Below are 17497 nucleotides of genomic sequence, written 5' to 3' on the forward strand. Positions count from 1 at the left end.
GCTTTATTTACATTTCAAATGTTGTCCCATTTCCTGGTTTCCCCTCCAAAAACCACCTCCCTCCCCCCACCCCCTGCTCACTAACTCACCCACACCTGCTTCCTGGCCCTGGCATTCCCCTACACTGGGGCATAGAACCTTCACAGGACCAAGGGCCTTTTCTCTCATTGGTGACCAACTAGGCCATCTTCTGGTACATATGCAGCAGAAGATGGAAAGATCTCCCATTCTCATGGATTGACAGGATTAATATAGTAAAAAAATGACAATTTTGCTGAAAGCAATCTACAGATTCAATGCAATCCCCATCAAAATTCCAACACAATTCTTCACAGAGTTAGAAAGAGCAATTTGCAAGTTCATCTGGAAAACCTAGGATAGTGAAAACTATTCTCAACAATAAAAGAACCTCTGGTGGAATCACCATGCCTGATCTCAAGCTGTACTACAGAGCAATTGTGATAAAAACTGCATGGTTTTGGTACAGTGACAGGCAGGAAGATTAATGGAATAGAATTGAAGACCCAGAAATGAACCCACACACTTATGGTCACTAGATCTTTGACAAGGGAGCTACTGTGTTACTTTTAGAAAGAATTGCTGTATCTGTATATATATATTTGTATCTAAGAAATCTTTATCTAATATCAAAAAGATTTTCATTTCTTAAGAGGTTATAATTTTTACAAATTAATTTTTATTTTACATTTACACACATGTTGATCTTAAATTCACATTTTGGGTTCACTTAAAAAATTATTTTATTTGTTGTGTACAGATGTTTGCTTTCACACACACACACACATACACACACACACACACACACACACACACACACACACACACACACACACACATAATCTGTGTACCTTATGCATTCATGATGCCTATGGAGGCCAAAAAGGGGACCAAATCCACTGGAACTGGAGCTACTGGACGGTTTATGATTTTGTGTGGCTGCTGGGAACCAAGTCCAGTTCCTCTGTGAGAGCAACCAGTGCTCTCAACTGCTGCCTGCTCTCTCCAGCCCCTGGAGTTCATTTCTCTTCGATGAGATGTGAGGTAGGGTTAAGGTTTACTTTTTAATGAGCTTTATTTGGAAGCAGTACGGTTTGTAGAAAAGTCACCTCCTTTTCCCATTCATGTGTCTGTGTGTCTTTCCCAGGACTCAAGTGTTTGCATGTGGGTAGAAGTACATTTATATTGGTTCATTTGTCTGTTGGGATATTTTAGATGACGACAGTTCTGCCTTCTTTCAGGAACTGATGGTCAGATTTGTTCTTTGTTTTCCAGCTGGACATTCCTTATCTGTCAGGACTGTCCATCAGTTTCTCCATAGAAGCTTGCCGAGATTTTAGTGAGGATTTAGCTAGAATACATCAGTCGGTAGCTATTTGGCAACCTGACACTGTCAAGTCTCAGGGACAAAGGCGTATGCAACTATAATTCCGCAGTATTTTCTTGCTTTCACTGTATAAATCTCAAACTTATTGATGAGATGTATACTGAAGTGTTTCATGTTTTCTATACTATTGTAAAAAACATTTAAGACATTTCATATTCAGCTGTTCATTGGCAGTGTAGAGAAATTCTCTTGAGTTTTGTAGCTTTATCTTTTAAAATTTGCTCACTTGTTTAATATCTTAGCAGCTGCTTCATTTCTTCTATCAGGATTGCCACACAGTTCGTCAAATTGTCCATGAGTAGAAAGAGTTTTATGTGTCCCTTTTCCACCTAGTTGTCTTTTGTTCTTTATCTTTTGGAGGTGACTAGAGTCATGGCTGTGCTGTTGAAAAGGTGTTGATAGCAGACATTTTTGCACATCTTTATCTTAGGGGCGAGTACTGTCTCTTTGCATTGCTATGGATGAAATGTGCCCCTGCCCCAGACCCAGACTTCTATATTAAAAGTCTGACCCTTAGTACCTCGGGCTGTGACTATTTGGAGAGAGAGTCTCTACAGAGGCAGTCAAAATAAAACTGGGCCCTAAGATTGGGCCTTAATCCCGTATGGCATACATTAATAGATGAGAAATTAGGTCTCAGACGTATTTGAGCCCAGAGAAAGCCCAGGTGGAGGCAAAGGGAGAAGATAACGCCTTACAAGCCCAGGGGGAGGTCTCAGGGGGAGAGCAACTCTACCAGCGTTGGAGCTTGTAGCTTAGCATCCTGAAGAGAGAGATTAATCCCTGCCATTGAAGTCACCTCACTAACAGAATTTTGTTACAGAGGTACTAACTGTCTAATGCAATCTGTAAGTATGATGTCAGCTGCAGGTTTTTTAAAGTGGCCATTATCAGTTTCCATTCCATTCCTAGTTTGTGGAAAGTTTTATTTTTTTTTTCTCCAACCAGGAATGTATATAGAATTTGTCGATGTTTTTCTGGATATAGTGAGACCATATGGCTTTTATTTTTAGTTTTTATTTTTTGCCGTGCTGAGGATTGAACCAAGGGTCTCACACATGCTAGGCAAGTGCTTTACCACTGAGCAAAACTCTGAGGACTGATTTTAATATTTAGTTTGGAAGGCTGGGGGACATAGTTTAGAGATGGAGAGCTTGTCTTGCATTTGAGGCCCTAGATTCAATCCACAGTGACATGAAATAAAATAACAATTAGCTTTTAAACTGTTTTTTTTAGATTAGTTATTGATTTTTAAAATTCTATGTGTCCATATTTCCACCTGAGTCTATGTACACGCACAATATGCACGAAGGTGAGTATTAATACAAGAAGAGGGCATTGGTTCCCTCAGAACTGGAGTTAAAGGCAGATATGAGCCCCCAAATGTGGGTACTGGGGACTCAACTCAGGCTCTGTAGAAGAAGGACGAGTACTAAGCTCTCTCTCCAGCCCCCAACTTAGCTTTTCCGTGTGGTGATTTTGTTGGATTGCAACAGTGATTTAATAGATGGTAAAAATTGCCCTATGTAGTTATAAGTGATATTTTCAGTACTTCTCCTTTATAGATGCAGTTAAAAGACAGTTAGCCACAACTCAGCCTTTGTAGGCTAGTAAAAATCTTGGGGTTGGGGTAGATTTTTCATGAGAAAGTAGTTGGAGTGAATGATAGTTAAATCACAAACTGATTGTACTGTGAACCCCCAACTACTTAAAAACATTTGCATTTCGCTTTAAAAAGGGGAAGAGATCATAGAAAAACAAGATAAATTAAAAACAAATGAAACCCAAGCATACAGGACACGACCTGGGCTTAAACTTCTGTGCACACGTGTCTCCGTAATAAGGATGAAGAATGGGTGCTTGCTTAGGTGATGGTTGGAGATGCTGAGGAAGGTGGCTTCCTTCTCCAGCATGGCGCCTACAATGCTTCCTTAGTGCTTCATTTTCTTCGCTTAGTGCGACATCCTTTAAAATTCGATCTCCTTTGGAAAACTCTAGGCAGTTACCACTCCCTCGTGGCTTCAGGTGACTTGCCTCGGGCTTGGGCAGTTTGGCTGAAGTCAGACCGCCAAGGAGCGCGGGGTCCTATTAAGTGATAATTTTGAAGTATAGAATGGCTTTTCTCATAGGACATGTTCTTAGGAAGGGCTCAGGAGAAGCAGGAAGCCACTGCAGGTGAAATGGAACAGATTCAGGTCAGCGTTTGTCACACTCAGTGTCTGGACGTAAGATTGACTAAGACAGTACCTTTATGTGAATGAGAAGAGGAGTGAAGGGAGAAAGGATGCCGAGGGGACACGGGGACTGGAAGCACGGGGACAAAGGTACTGGGAGAGTGTCACACTCTGGGGACCTAATCCTACTGGCTTAGACCCCTACTAATCTCACCATTGAAGATTTATTTATCTAGGGTGATTTTAATGCTGCAGAGATTTATTGCTAAATATGTGTGTCGTGGGATACCGTATAGTTAAGTATGGCGAGAGCTAAGGCGCTCAGTCATGTTATATGGATATAAAGTCTGGTTCCATCTGTCACTGCTTGAGGGATTGGGGGGGGGCACTTAGATGTGTTTTTGACTTTATCCTCGCATCCAGAAAATGGGTTATTAGAAAAAAACATTTCATGTTGCTGTGACAAAGTAACTGATAAAAGTCACTTAAGGAGGGGAAGAAGGCTTTATCTTGGTTCACAGTCTGAGGGTGCCGAGCATCATGACAGACATTGGGGCAGCAGGAGCCTGAGGCGCTGGCCAGTTATATACACTGTCCAGAAGCAGAGAAAGAAGAGCACTGGATGGAGCGCTCCAATTCATTCCAGGATGGGAGCCCATGGGCTGGCACCGCCCACAGGATGGCACCGCCCACGGGATGGCACCGCCCACGGGATGGCACCACCCACAATGAGGGTGAGGCTTCATGCTTTCATTAGATAAATCTGGAAACATCTTTATATATACCCAGAGGAGAATTTCCACAGTGGTTCTAAGCCCAGTCAAGTTGATAATAAAGATTAACTATTTCAATTTAGATCAATTAAGATATATATTCAGAGTCCTCACCATAATGCCTAGCACACACAAGACACACCCCCTCATGAGGAAATGAATACATTCAATAGTATTTGGATAAATAAGACTCATAATGGATAAAAGATTGTACGTGGAACTTCTAGAAATTGACAATAGGAAAACTACTTGTTGGCTTTTAAAAATATGGGTAGATAATAAAAATATTGTTAGGAAGGAAGAGAAATACAACTGAACCTTTAAAAATATTTTTAAAAGTTCAAATTGTTTATAATAAGATACATAATAATTAAACTTGTGTACAAAACCATTTTAACCTATCAGACTGAAACGATAAAATTCTCAGGGAGTGCAAATCACCCCTGTCTATCTGCATATTAATTAATGCCCCTCATACCCAGAAAGTCCACTCCTTGGAGTTTATCCTACAGAAAAGACTGTGTGCACACGCGGGGTGCGAGTCGTACACAAGCTTCTTTGTTATGACATCGTTTGCCATACAAAAAGCCAGAAATAACCGCCGTGCACGTCCGTGGGGGACTTGATGAGTGAATCAGGGCCTGTTGTCTTCCACGTAGTGTGAGGAGGCACGGAAAATGAGATCAGCCTGGATTGGAAAGCTCTCGCAGTTGCATCGGAAACTCCGGAGGTATGCGCTCCATGTTTTATATAAGACACAGGGACAGCATTGATCTAAGTTTACACCTGATTATAATTGCATAATGAAACTCTAAACACATTCCTAAGAAACTAATAAAAGAGGGGTCTTTGAGGATGGCAGGGGGCGAATAGGGCCATTGGAAGCAGAAGTTGGAGCTAGACTTTTTTTATTGCCTTTTTAATATATATATATATATTAAGCGGAATAACCAGAAACATTTTTTCTCACCTACTCAAAAGTAAGAAAAAAAATCATCTTTTTGATCAATAGTTGCAGCCTTTCTATGATAATAGGAAGTGACAGATCACGAGTTATTTTTTTTCCTGAATTAATCTGCTCCGTACCGCTTCTCATTTTATCTTATTAGTTATTTTCCACGAAGCCTCAAAGAGCAGAGTAAGTTCAGCGCCCACCAGGAGCTGATGAAGTGGCCTGGCTAGTGGCGGCAAACGTGGGCCAATTAAAAAATTCCCTTTCCAGTCCTTTAATAATTCCAATTTCCTTTGTTAATCCAATTTCCACCAATGCAAACAGCTCGGATAGTGCTAATTTAGCACACACAGGGTGCACAGGATGGACGTTCCCGAGAGTGGCTTCTCAAGGAGACCATTTACCCCAAGCTTCCCGCTTCTTATGTAAGTCTTCACTGGTAGTTGCCTATACGGGTCTGTGTCATGTACGAAGTTCAGGAATTTTCAAAGGGGAAGAATCCTTTTCTTTTTACTGAAAAAGGCCAAGTGTTTGATATTTTTTCTCCTATAAAGCTGGTTATTCCACTAGAATCAAACAAGGGATTAAAATCTGTGACATTAACCCATGTTAAATGTAGAGAATTGAATGATTTTCCTCATTTATTAAGTCTTCAATGCTACCCCGTGCACTTTAAAATAAAATGCAAGGCTCACCCTTATGATTGAAAGATTAGACGAGGCTTGAACCAGTAAAAATAGATTTTTTAAAGGAAAAGTTATTTTGAGTGGAACGCTAGCTGTACTAGACAAATTCAGTCGGGCCTCCTCTTCAGTCTTGTCAAAGCTTACCACAGTCCAGAAGGCACCGGCGTCTATGCCAAAAAATCAGAGCAGCAGCAGTTAGAAAAAAATAAGTGCACTAAGAAATATTAAATGGGAAGCCAAAGTCTATAAATAAAAAGGCAAGGCAGGGTTGATCAATCACCAGTAACTGAACAGAGCACAGGAGCTGGAAGGGAGAGAGAGACTGCGCACACAACATATGAGATTAGATACAAACGATTTAATTAAACCGTGTTCCTTCTACACGAGACTCAGAAGTCTCTAAATGTTAAGAAAAACCGGAGTATAGAAAGGCGGTGCCTTGCCGTGCAAAGCTCTAGCGCATACGCAGCAATGCTTGTGCCAAAAGCAGAAATAGAGGCTGCGGATCCGTCCCGGGTGAGTGGAGTGGTTGTGATCTCCGCCTGCCTCTTGCTATTATTCATCCCAGCCTTGTGGCTGTAATGGAAGGAAGGACCAAACCCTGCTCACCAGCAACAGACCAAACGCCACACACTTGGAGCGCGGCTGGGAAGTGTAGCCAGTGTGAAGGAATAGTCAATGTGATCAAGAGTTAAAGAGACTCCATTAATAATAAAGGCCTGTGAGGTGGCTCAATGAATAAAGCCTTTGCTGCCGGGTCTGATGACCTTTGACCCCACATGATGGAAGGAAGGACAGGGCTCCTGCAAGTTGCCCTCTGACCGCCACGTGCCCTGAGATATGTATACGCTGTGCCCCATGCCGACCCCTAGTAAACATAATTGAGAAAAATAAGTGGCTTAGTTAATAATTAATATCAATGTGTGGAGGACCAGAGGGAGGGGACTGAGCAAGGAGGTCCCCTCAAGTAGAGAGAGAGAGAGAGAGAGAGAGAGAGAAAGAAGAAAGGTGTTGGGGCTGCCTGCTGGCCAGCCTCAAAACCATTGGAAATGGACTAGATGATGTCTAGGTGACATTAAAGCATTAAAGGCTGGTCTTGTCTTAGCAAATCACTTGACTGCTCAGCAGAATTGGACCATATGGCCTCTTTCTAGAAGGGAACTTGACTCTTCAAATAAGAGGCCCATTCAGCGCGATGACATTTAGATTCCAAGAAATAAATATAGGTTTATAAAAACATGCACCACAGCCCTCTTGGATAGCCATGGTTTTATGTCTTAAATTCAGCCAGGAAAAAAAATAGAAATTATATATTCTTTTATGTACATTTAGATTTTAAGCTAAAAGGGATTTGAGGTTCTGGAATGAGAGTCTAAGCTCGGATCTGCGGCTCTGTCTATAGCGTCTATATCAGTCATATTGTTCATTCGTAATTCAATGAAACGGGAGGACCGTGTGTGCCAGAAACCAGAATGGTTTTGCTCTGATCACAAATTGGAAGGCAAAAAGCTAAATCTATATATGTGCGCATGCACACACACACACACACACACACACACACACACACACACACACACACACACCACACACACACCCGTTTTCCAACCTAATAAGAGAAAGCCAGAATTCTGAGGGGAAAAGGGTTATTTTTAAATGCAAAGATGGCTTTGAGAGTTACTAGTTCTGATCGTGGCTTGTGGGAAAGGCACATGTCCTGCTAATAGATTGACTGAGAAGAAAAACATTATTATTGGTGAGTTTTGCTTCCGATTAGATCCAGTGATATCTCTAAGCAATTTGTTATTTACGTAGCTGGGCGGTAAACAGTGGGGAGGGCACCTGCAGTGGCGTGTGGCGGAGAGGTTGCCTCCAACGTAAGCACGTGCCGAGCACGTGGGTGGAGATTCTGCAGCACGCAGCTTTATCAGATCTATGGGAGATGAAAATGGGGGCAGATAAAGAAAATTAAAATGAGATCCAGCTAAACAGTGGAGCATTTGTAAGATAATCATCTAATTAGATGCAGAGAGTATAAATATGTACCTTCACTGACAACCGACCTGACATGAAAATTCAAAAAAAAATATTAAATTCAGATAAATAAAATAAAACTTTTAAGACTCAGAATTTTGCTGGCTTATAGATTGTGTACAATTGGGGTGAGAGAGTCGCATCCCTGCTTCAGAACACCCAGTCACACCCTCCATATGGAGATCCCATTAGCTTTCTGGTTCTTATAGCTTTTAAATCTGTTGATTTATTTGTCTGGGGTGTGTGTGCCACAGCACACATGTGGAGGTCAGAGAACGACCTCCTGGAGTCATTCTCATCTTTTTGTCTTGTTTTTTTTTTTTTTTTTGTTTGTTTGTTTGTTTTTTTTTTTGTTTTTGTTTTTGGAGACAGGGTTTTTCTGTATCGCCCTGGCTGTCCTGGAACTCACTCTGTAGATCAGGCTGGCCTCGAACTCAGAAATCCACCTGCCTCTGCCTCCCAAGTGCTGGGATTAAAGGTGAGCACCACCACGTCCGGCTTTGGGGCAAATTTGTTTTGTTTTCTTTTGTTTTATTTATTTATTTATTTAGCGTCCTCATCTTTTATCTTGTTGACATGAGGACCTGATCTGATCTCTGTCCACTGCGTGTCATTAGTGTGCCCCCAGTTGTGACACCAATGATGTTTGTAGATATGGCCTAATGTTCCCTAAGTGGCAAAAATCTTTATCAGTTAGGAACCAATTATATGTATGTGTGTATTTGTGCGTGCGCACTCACACACACACACACACACACACACACACACACTTATGTATGTATATACATGTATGTGTACATAGATAAATACTTATATCCTTCTTTCTCCCTCCCTTCCTCCTTCCTCTGTCTCTCATCTTTCCCTGTCACTCTCCCTCCCTTCCTCCTTCCTCTGTCTCTCATCTTTCCCTGTCACTCTCCTTCCCTTTCTCCTTCCTCTGTCTCTCGTCTTTCCCTGTCACTCTCCCTCCCTTCCTTCTTCCTCTGTCTCTCATCTTTCCCTGTCACTCCCCTTCCCTTCCTCCTTCCTCTGTCTCTCGTCTTTCCCTGTCACTCTCCCTCCCTTCCTTCTTCCTCTGTCTCTCATCTTTCCCTGTCACTCCCCTTCCCTTCCTCCTTCCTCTGTCTCTCGTCTTTCCCTGTCACTCTCCTTCCCTTTCTTCTTCCCATTCATCTTCTCCCCTCCCCCATCTCCCCATTTCTCCCTTTCTCTCTTTCTGATTGTCTTTCTCTTCTTTTCCTGCTCCTGTTCCTCCCCTCTTTCTTCCTTTGTCCTCCCTCTCTCCCTCCCTCCGTCCCTCCCTCCCTCTCTCTCTCCCTCCCTTCCTCTCTCCCTCCCTTCTTCATTCCTCTTTATTTTGTGTGCTGAGAACTGAGCACACAAACTCTCCTAGGCAAGCAGCAAGTTTCCACCTAAGCCGAACCTCCTACTTTGCCTTATATTTTAATTTAAAACAGAGTCTTACTGAGTTACCCAGACTGACCATCCTCCTGTCTCAGCCTCCTGGATTGCTAAAATTACAGACTTACATCACAAGGCCCAACCTAGATGCTTCTTTTAAATGCAGCACTGTCATAGAAGAGGGGCTGAGGACTGTGAGACAGTTTGTAAGTCTTCCCTCACCCCATCCTGATCCTGTGTGTGTATAATCTATCATTTTGTGGATCATAATCTTATATTTTTGTTAAAGCTAAATTCCTATAACTCAAAGGAAAAAAATCCATTTTTTTCCCCCTTAGAACTGTCAGTCAGGAAACATGTAAGCTGACGTGAACATCTTCTAAGGCCACATAATTGTTGAACTTCATCTAGCCTTAAAACTTTATTTTGTCATCTTGGGTTAATATTTTCATGAGAAACACTGCTAAATTTGGTATTAGTTGATTAAACAGAATATTGATGAGTGTAGTTGTCTGAAGCTTGTTTTTAGATGGTTTTGACAGAGGACTGTGGACTAATTGTCTGAGCCACACTTTCAGCGTTTGTTTTGAGACAGCAGATTGGATGCTAAGTCAAATGCAGTCTAGCACCGAATCAACCTGGATCCCCTTAGCAAGGGAACTCAGTGGGGATGGTTTGACACTCAACTTCAACCTGAACTTGTTCTGGAAGCTTTGGAGGGAGTTGTTGCTGTGCCTTGTCCACATTCCAGAGGCTGACTGCACCCCTGGCTCACAGCCACCTCAGGTCTGCCTCTGTCAGCCACTCACTCGACCGCGTTTGTTATTCAGTGCATTATTTGGTTTTTGAGACAGAAGTACGGACTGTCTTTAAGCTCTTCATCCCTTTCCCTCAGCCTCCGGAGCAAGACTTAAGGAACAAATTAGCATGCTTGCAAGTCCCGATAGATCCTTTCCTTAAAAACCAAAATTTCTGAGGCTGTCATGTCATCCAGGCTGGCATCAAACTCACTATGTAGCCAAGCGTAACTTTCAGTGTTTGACCCACCTCTTTCTTCCACCGTGCAAGTGCTGGGATGAGTGCCACCATGCCAGGTTTATGCAGTGATGCGTACAAAACCCAAGGGTTTGTATATACTAGGTAAATACTGCACACTGAGTTATATTCCTGGTCTTTAGCACACTCTTTTTTTAGATTACACATACATACATACATACATACATACATACATACATACATACATACATACATACACACAACTATCTATCTATCTATCTATCTATCTATCTATCTATCTATCTATCTATCTATCTATCTATCTATCTATCTATCTAAGTGTTTTGCCTGTGTGCATTTCTGAGCATCATGTGCCTCCGGTGCCCAAGAAGATAGGAACTGGAGATACCATGTAAGTGCTGGGAACCAAACCTGGATCCTTTGCAAGAGCAACACGTGCCACGGAACCATCTCTCCAGCTTCCCTAATATACTTTAAAATGTACTTCTGTCACCATGAGACATGAAGTCACAAACACTTCAAAGCTCTATAAAAATCTTCTTATCCAAGTAGTAATTAGGTCGGACCCTACTTGGCTTCTGAGGTCAGAGGGAGGGAGGGTCAGGCTCATTGAATATAGTATGGCTCAACATGCCATACTAGATAGTCATATATAGCCATAGTATGGCTATCTCCCATTATACACTTACTTATCCTGAGTATATGTTAGAGGTATAAGAGATCTAACCAACTGTGATGGATCCCAAGACAAATACATGCTGTGGCTGATACATATTTGCTAAGCAAACAGGCAACGAACATGAATTAAGTGTTGTTGATAACTCATGAGAGTAAAAATCTGACTATCAGGCATGTTGCCAGTTCTTTCCAAGGGCTCAACTTCCTCATTTGGAAATGAGCACTAGCAGGCGCTCTCAGGGCCTGAAGTTGGAGCTTGGTCTCCTTCCCTTCCTCCTGAGTCGTTGTTCTCTCTGCCTGCTTTCCTGAGCCTGGAGATTCAAAGACCCCTGAGCTGGTAGCTAGCTCTTCACACATCTCTGTCACTTCTGGAAACTGTTTCCAATCTCCTGCAAACTCTACTATAAACATAGTTAAATGGATATGATAAAAATCTGTACAAAATATCTCTAGATTCTAGTCAGTTTTGGCTCAGCCTTATAGCTAATTGAGTTCATGGGAGGTTATAGGAAGCCAGACTCATAGACATTTTTAAAAATGTTTTTTTGTGGTTTTGAGACAGAGCCTCACTTTGTAGCCCAGGCTAGCCACAGAATCATTACATAGCCCAGACTGGTCTTGAACTCATAGAAATCCTCCTGCTCCAGCTTCTTGAGTGCTGAGATTGCAGGTGTGACTCACTGTGCCTGTCTTCAAAGTATTCTCTCATGAAATGATGAATGATAGCCCTTTCTTTCACAACTACAACAAGACAGAAAATGGTCTTTAGCTCTCATTATAGAGTCTCGGAATTATATGTATACACACACACACACACACGTATATGTATACATATATAGGAAATGCCCCATGTTACTCTTTGAGGTCGTTTTGTTTACCCTTTTTATTAATTAATTCTCTTTATGTCCCAATATCAGTCTCCCTCCCCTCCCAGTAGCCCCTCACATAGATCCTCCCCCGACTCCCCTGTCCTCCTCTGAGGCTGTTAATAACAGAAATGAAGTGTGATTTCTTAAATCTTTAAGCTGTGCTTTTGTTTATTTCGTGTTTGTGGGTGCCATGTATGAGTGACGGTCAGAGGAGAACTTGTCGGAGTTTGTTCCCTACTTCCGCTGTGTGAGGACCAGGGGTTGACCTGAGGTCACCAGGCTTGGCAGCAAGCTCCTTTGTCCTCACTCACCAAGACGCCTTGCTGCCCCATGGAATGTCCTTTTGATATTTGATGAGGTAGAATGCTGGAAGAAAGAAGTCATAGAAAATTCCAGGAAGTTTTAAAAATAGAACAAAAACCCTAAAATAACCAACCAGCCAAAACCCTCAGAACCTTTTAATAATGTTTTATTTTGCAGGTGTGGTGGCTACTGTCTCTATCAGCTTTCTAGTAAGAATAGTTGATAAGTATCCAAGTTGTTTGGGTCAAAGTTAAATTGTGTCCACATCTGTCCAGCTCCTTTAACAGGGAGCTCAGGTGTCACCATGACTTTGAGGAGGAAGTGAGGGAAAGGGCTGGGAGAGATGGGATATACCACCTTTGAGTAGCTACAAGTTCGGTTAAAACATCATTTTGATAGATGACTACAGACTAACTTGTGAAAGTCAAACAAAGAATCATGATCTTTTTTTTTAATAACCACAAAATCTGCATTGCAATGTATAAATACGCGTTTCATATGGTCTACCTTTAAATGGTATTCGAAACAGCATGGCCTTGTTACTTAAACTGAATCAACACAGCTGTCTTCTTGTTACTTCTTTGCATTTTTAGGAAAAGATACTTTTCTGAGTCAGAAGTTTTAGCCCTTGAAGGTTGTCTGACCAGACTGTAGGTATTTACTGTGAAAAATTTCATCGCTCTATCTAATTGAACTCTCAGACATTTGCAGAAGTTCCTAACTAGTTTCTTGGTACCACACAACTGAGTGCCACTCAGCCTGTTCCGCCCATCTCTGTTGCAGGATGCTTCACCGTGTGCTCCATAAGCTACTCATCTGATGTTTCATAGGAAGCAGAAGAAATTCCCAGCAAAGTGACCTGTGTTGCAAGACTCAAAAGAGGGAGAGAGAGAGTTGGCTCAGCTGGTGAAGAGCTTGATGGACATGAAGACCTGAGCTTGGATCTCCCAACATCTTTGTGAAAGGACGGGCACAGCCCCTGAATCTCCAGAGCTGTGACAATGGAAGCAATGGCTCCTCAGAGCTTGCTGGCCAGCCAACCTGCTTGAGTTCAGCTCTAGATTCTCTGTGACCCTGACTCAAAAACTAAGGCGTGGAGTGACTGAAGAAGAGATCTGATGTCAACCACTTGTTCTTATTTACACACACACACACACACACACACACACACACACACACTCTTAAATAAAAATTAAATTATTTGTTGAAAATGACAAAAAGATGGACACCATACAGTTAGAAGTGGCAGCTACCAAGGGACTTGTCTTGTGGTGCTCTTTTATCAACAGTTTCTGATTCCTTTGACATAGCAAGTGGCAGTCCTGGGAGCCGGTTTCCAGTCACAAATCCCAGTTCCCTTTCTCCCCGTTTTGTTCAGGTTCTGCCACTGTCTTGAGTATGCTCTTTTGTGCTTACTAAAGCTGTGCTGTGTGGGAGAGTCATCTGTTTGTTCCTTGTTCTTCAGTGGGCTGAGTGATGGACCCCTCCCTCTTTACAGATAATAGATCTGTGAGAAATCTCACACCACTGGGACCTTATTTGGGCTTAGAGATTTGCTGGTGTAGTTGAGAGGCTTGGGAGAAGAACACAATGGTTAATTTGGTTGTTGACTGTTAGGATCTGAAATCACTGAGGAGATAAACTTCTGAGTGTATCTGTGAGGAAGATTCTAGATAGAGTTACGTGGGATTAGAAGACTCAGTCTGACTGTGGATTGTGGAGAATTTTAGGACACATTGCTAAAAATGTCTCCTGGGAACCCAGTCTTCCTCTTAAAACATGAATGAAAATCTCTTTCTTCGGGTTGGCTGGCCAGCTCTTCACACATTTCCTTGTACATCATTCTGCCGTTCGTGAGCACGGGAGCTTGCACTCACTGATCTCCAGTACCTGGGCCACCTTCGTGTCTCAGTTGCTTATTTTCTTGAGCAGTCTAGGGTTGTGTAATCCTGAGAGTCTTGAGGCCGTTAGATTATTGCTGGTAGAGAAGAGGCCACCAAGGGGCAGGAGACACAAGGAACCATTCATGTGGCAGGTGGTGATCAGAGAGAGAAAGCAGAGCTAACGGTGGAAGATTTGAGATATGGAACCTAGTAATTATAGATTTTTTGCACAAATTATGAGACTCTGCTTCTTTTTTATTTTTTGAAAGATAGTCTCATTACGTAGCTCCTTCCTATGCAGACCAGGCTGGCCTTGGACGCAGAGATTGGCCTGATTCTGCTGGGACTAAGGCCACTAAACCTGGCGACAGTGAAAACTTTGTGCATAAAATCTAAGGTTTCTCCCTTTGGTATCCTTGATTTCCTTCTACACAGGAACGATATTTAGCAAGCACACAACACTCACAATATACTAAATACAGTTCTATGTGTTATGTAAATAACTTGCTTAGTTTCCGGGCAAACCTATAAGGGGTATTGTCACTGTCCACATCGTACTGAGCTGTAGAGCCATTCGAACACCTTCCTGCTTCCACAAGGCTGGGCACTGATGAGTTATGCTGGGCCTCAGTTATGGCTGCTGGACGCAATACAAGACACCCAGTTGAGTGTGAGCCTCAGGCAAACTCATGTTTAAGTGTAAGCATGGCCTGCATTTTTATTGCTAACTCTTGTCAGCCTCATACCCTTGTTTACCCCTTAATACATACAATCTCCTTATTTAAAAAAAAGTCTCTGTAGGGACAGAACAAGAAGCATAACTCAGATTAGGTTTCTGTCTGTGTCAATGTCCTGGATCTAAGGTTGGGGAGTGCTGCAGAGTACATGGTATGTTCTGTTACTTCCTTCCTGTGCGAACACAGCTCTCGTTGTGTGTTATCCTGCAAGGGAACTCGCATCGCTATGAGACGATGCCTCTCCCCCCGCTATTTATTACAAGAGATCCATTGCATTGTCAAACGTGGCTGCAGTTCCATCCCTGGCCCAGAGGCACGCAGGGTCCCCACATCTAGCCTTTAATGTCAACTTGGCTTTCACTGACACTAATAATCACTCATTATTCCTTCTCAAACCCTAATTTAATTAAAATATATGTTTACACCACGAGCATTGTTCCTAATTTTTTCAACTTCCCAATATAAATAGCTTTTTTATGTAGATAATTAAAGCCATCTGCGTCTTGGTGGTTCAGTCATTCTCCAAGCAGCTCCCGCTCTCTCAGGGAATTAAAGATACTAAAGCTTGACTTCCATGGGGGAAATGTGACCGAAATGCCGTGCCAGTGTGGTCCGCAAAAAGAAATGAAGGCTCTTAAATATTATTGGAAAAATTGATTTCAGTTAACTCAGACTTACATTCTCTATTTTTTTAAAAAGTAAGTGTGTTTAAGGGTTTATGCAATAAAAACCCTATCTGAATAAATAAAGATCCTAATAAAATCTAACATTTAAACAAAAGCTCTCATGTTTCTTTATGAGGATTCCTCCAGGAAATTTTCTTTGATACTTTATCTTTAGAAAGGGAGGGGGACATGGTGACCTTGAAGGGTGTAAGGTCACTGAAGAAGTCAATGACAAGGCAAGGTCAGGCAAACCCAGAAAGCCAAGAGTAAGGAAGGCCAGGATGTCACAGTGAATGCTTCTAACTCCACTCACGCAGCCTCCCTTGTCTTCCGTGTCTTGAAAATGGCGTCTGAATGGAAGTCTTATAATGCTTGCAAGGTACATCAGCTACTAATGCTTTCTACTTTCAAAGCTGAAGACACTTCCTTGAATCTCACAGCCAGGTTTTGGTGACTCATGTCTATAACCTTGGCATTTGTCCAGGGGAGAATGAGGCCGGAGGATTGTTTTAAATTTTATCTCAGCAAGAATGGATGTAAAAAAAGAAATCCCTAAAATCTCAGTCACAACCAGGCATGACGGTGCACATCTGATATCCTAGCTCTAGAATGCTGAAGAAACACTGAAGAATGAAGGCTGTGAGTTCAAAACCAGCCTGAGCCATTTGGTGAGAGGGTGTCTCAAATAAAAACGATCAGAAAACTCAGTCATACAATTTGCCATCATGGAAATGGCTCTCAGTCCTCACTACAGTTGCTAGAAGACCAGCGTGTCCCAATGAATGCAGTAGTTGAATGAGTGAGCCACACCTCTAAGATGCTGCTCTGTTCCTCTGAGCACCCCAGTATATTATACAGGACAAGCACTCGCTCCTGCCTATCTTCACTCTGCACGTTTCAGAGAACCCTCATCTGAAGAGAGACATGGCATTTGATTCAGGGGGAAGTGGACTGGACAGATTGAGGTTACCTCTTGGATTTCTTAATCTCATTGATAAAATAATTTAAGAAAGGACTCAAACAAGAGCCAAGGATAATTTTATTAGGGTTTAAAAGGAAAACACCAGAGCAGGCAAGGTGCAGATCTCAGTAGCTGCTCAGCAGAGGGGTGTGGAGACAAGGAGAAGAAAAAGCCATTTTGTTTGAAGGGGATATAGGTCAGCTACATGGGAGGGAAGGAGAGGAGAGGGGAGGGGAAGGGAGGAGAGGGGAGGGGAGGGGAGGGGAAGGAGACAGAGAGAGAGAGAGAGAGAGAGGAGAGAGAGAGAGGAGAGAGAGAGAGGAGAGAGAGAGAGGGGAGAGAGAGAGAGAGAGAGAGAGAGAGAGGAGAGAGAGAGAGAGAGAGAGAGAGAGAGAGAGAGAGAGAGAGAGAGAGAGGCCCAGAGTCTTAGGTAATAATTGTGAAATAATTGTGAATAATTGTGAAAACAAGTCAGCTTTATTGAGTCACACGATTGCCCCGCCAGTTCCTGGGCTAGGGCTGGCAATTTTGGGATGGAAAATTCCTTCCCAAAAGGAAGCACATTATCTCTTTAAAGGGATCATTATTCCACCTTTTCCTTTAGTGTGACCTAAGGTAAAGCTGCCTTCCCCAGGGTGGTCCCTCCTTGTTAAGGTGGTCTCTTGGCCAGGTAACTGACCAGACCAAATGGAATGTTAGGTCTGTGACCCAGACCAGAGGGTTCATCCTCTTGACCAAAAGGAACTCATTTTCCCTTAATAGACCTTTACTGCTGCTGTGTCAAAAGAAAGAAACCATGAATTTTACTCAAGAAAATACATTTAACATCTCAAGTATTTGCTAGTAAAGTTTGTTGTTGGCTTAATTATCAAAGTTTTACTGAAATATCTAAGTGCTCATAGTGACAAAGGACATGGTTTTGTTTGAATGAAACCTTGAGGATTATATTGTACCTGCAAGAT

At 42.3% G+C, this 17497-nt stretch overlaps 1 long non-coding RNA gene across 1 annotated transcript in view; it reads left to right on the forward strand.

Moving 5' to 3' along the window:
• Positions 1-15338, forward strand: part of D6Ertd474e (DNA segment, Chr 6, ERATO Doi 474, expressed) — a 51992-nt gene extending 36654 nt beyond the window's left edge. Inside the window, exon 4 of the long non-coding RNA NR_027803.1 lies at positions 13073-15338. This is a non-coding gene — a long non-coding RNA (DNA segment, Chr 6, ERATO Doi 474, expressed). The remainder of the gene's footprint in view (positions 1-13072) is intronic.
• The last annotated feature ends 2159 nt before the right edge of the window (positions 15339-17497 follow it).

Source organism: Mus musculus, chromosome 6, assembly GCF_000001635.26.
Source record: "Mus musculus strain C57BL/6J chromosome 6, GRCm38.p6 C57BL/6J".
NCBI classification, from domain to species: domain Eukaryota; kingdom Metazoa; phylum Chordata; class Mammalia; order Rodentia; family Muridae; genus Mus; species Mus musculus.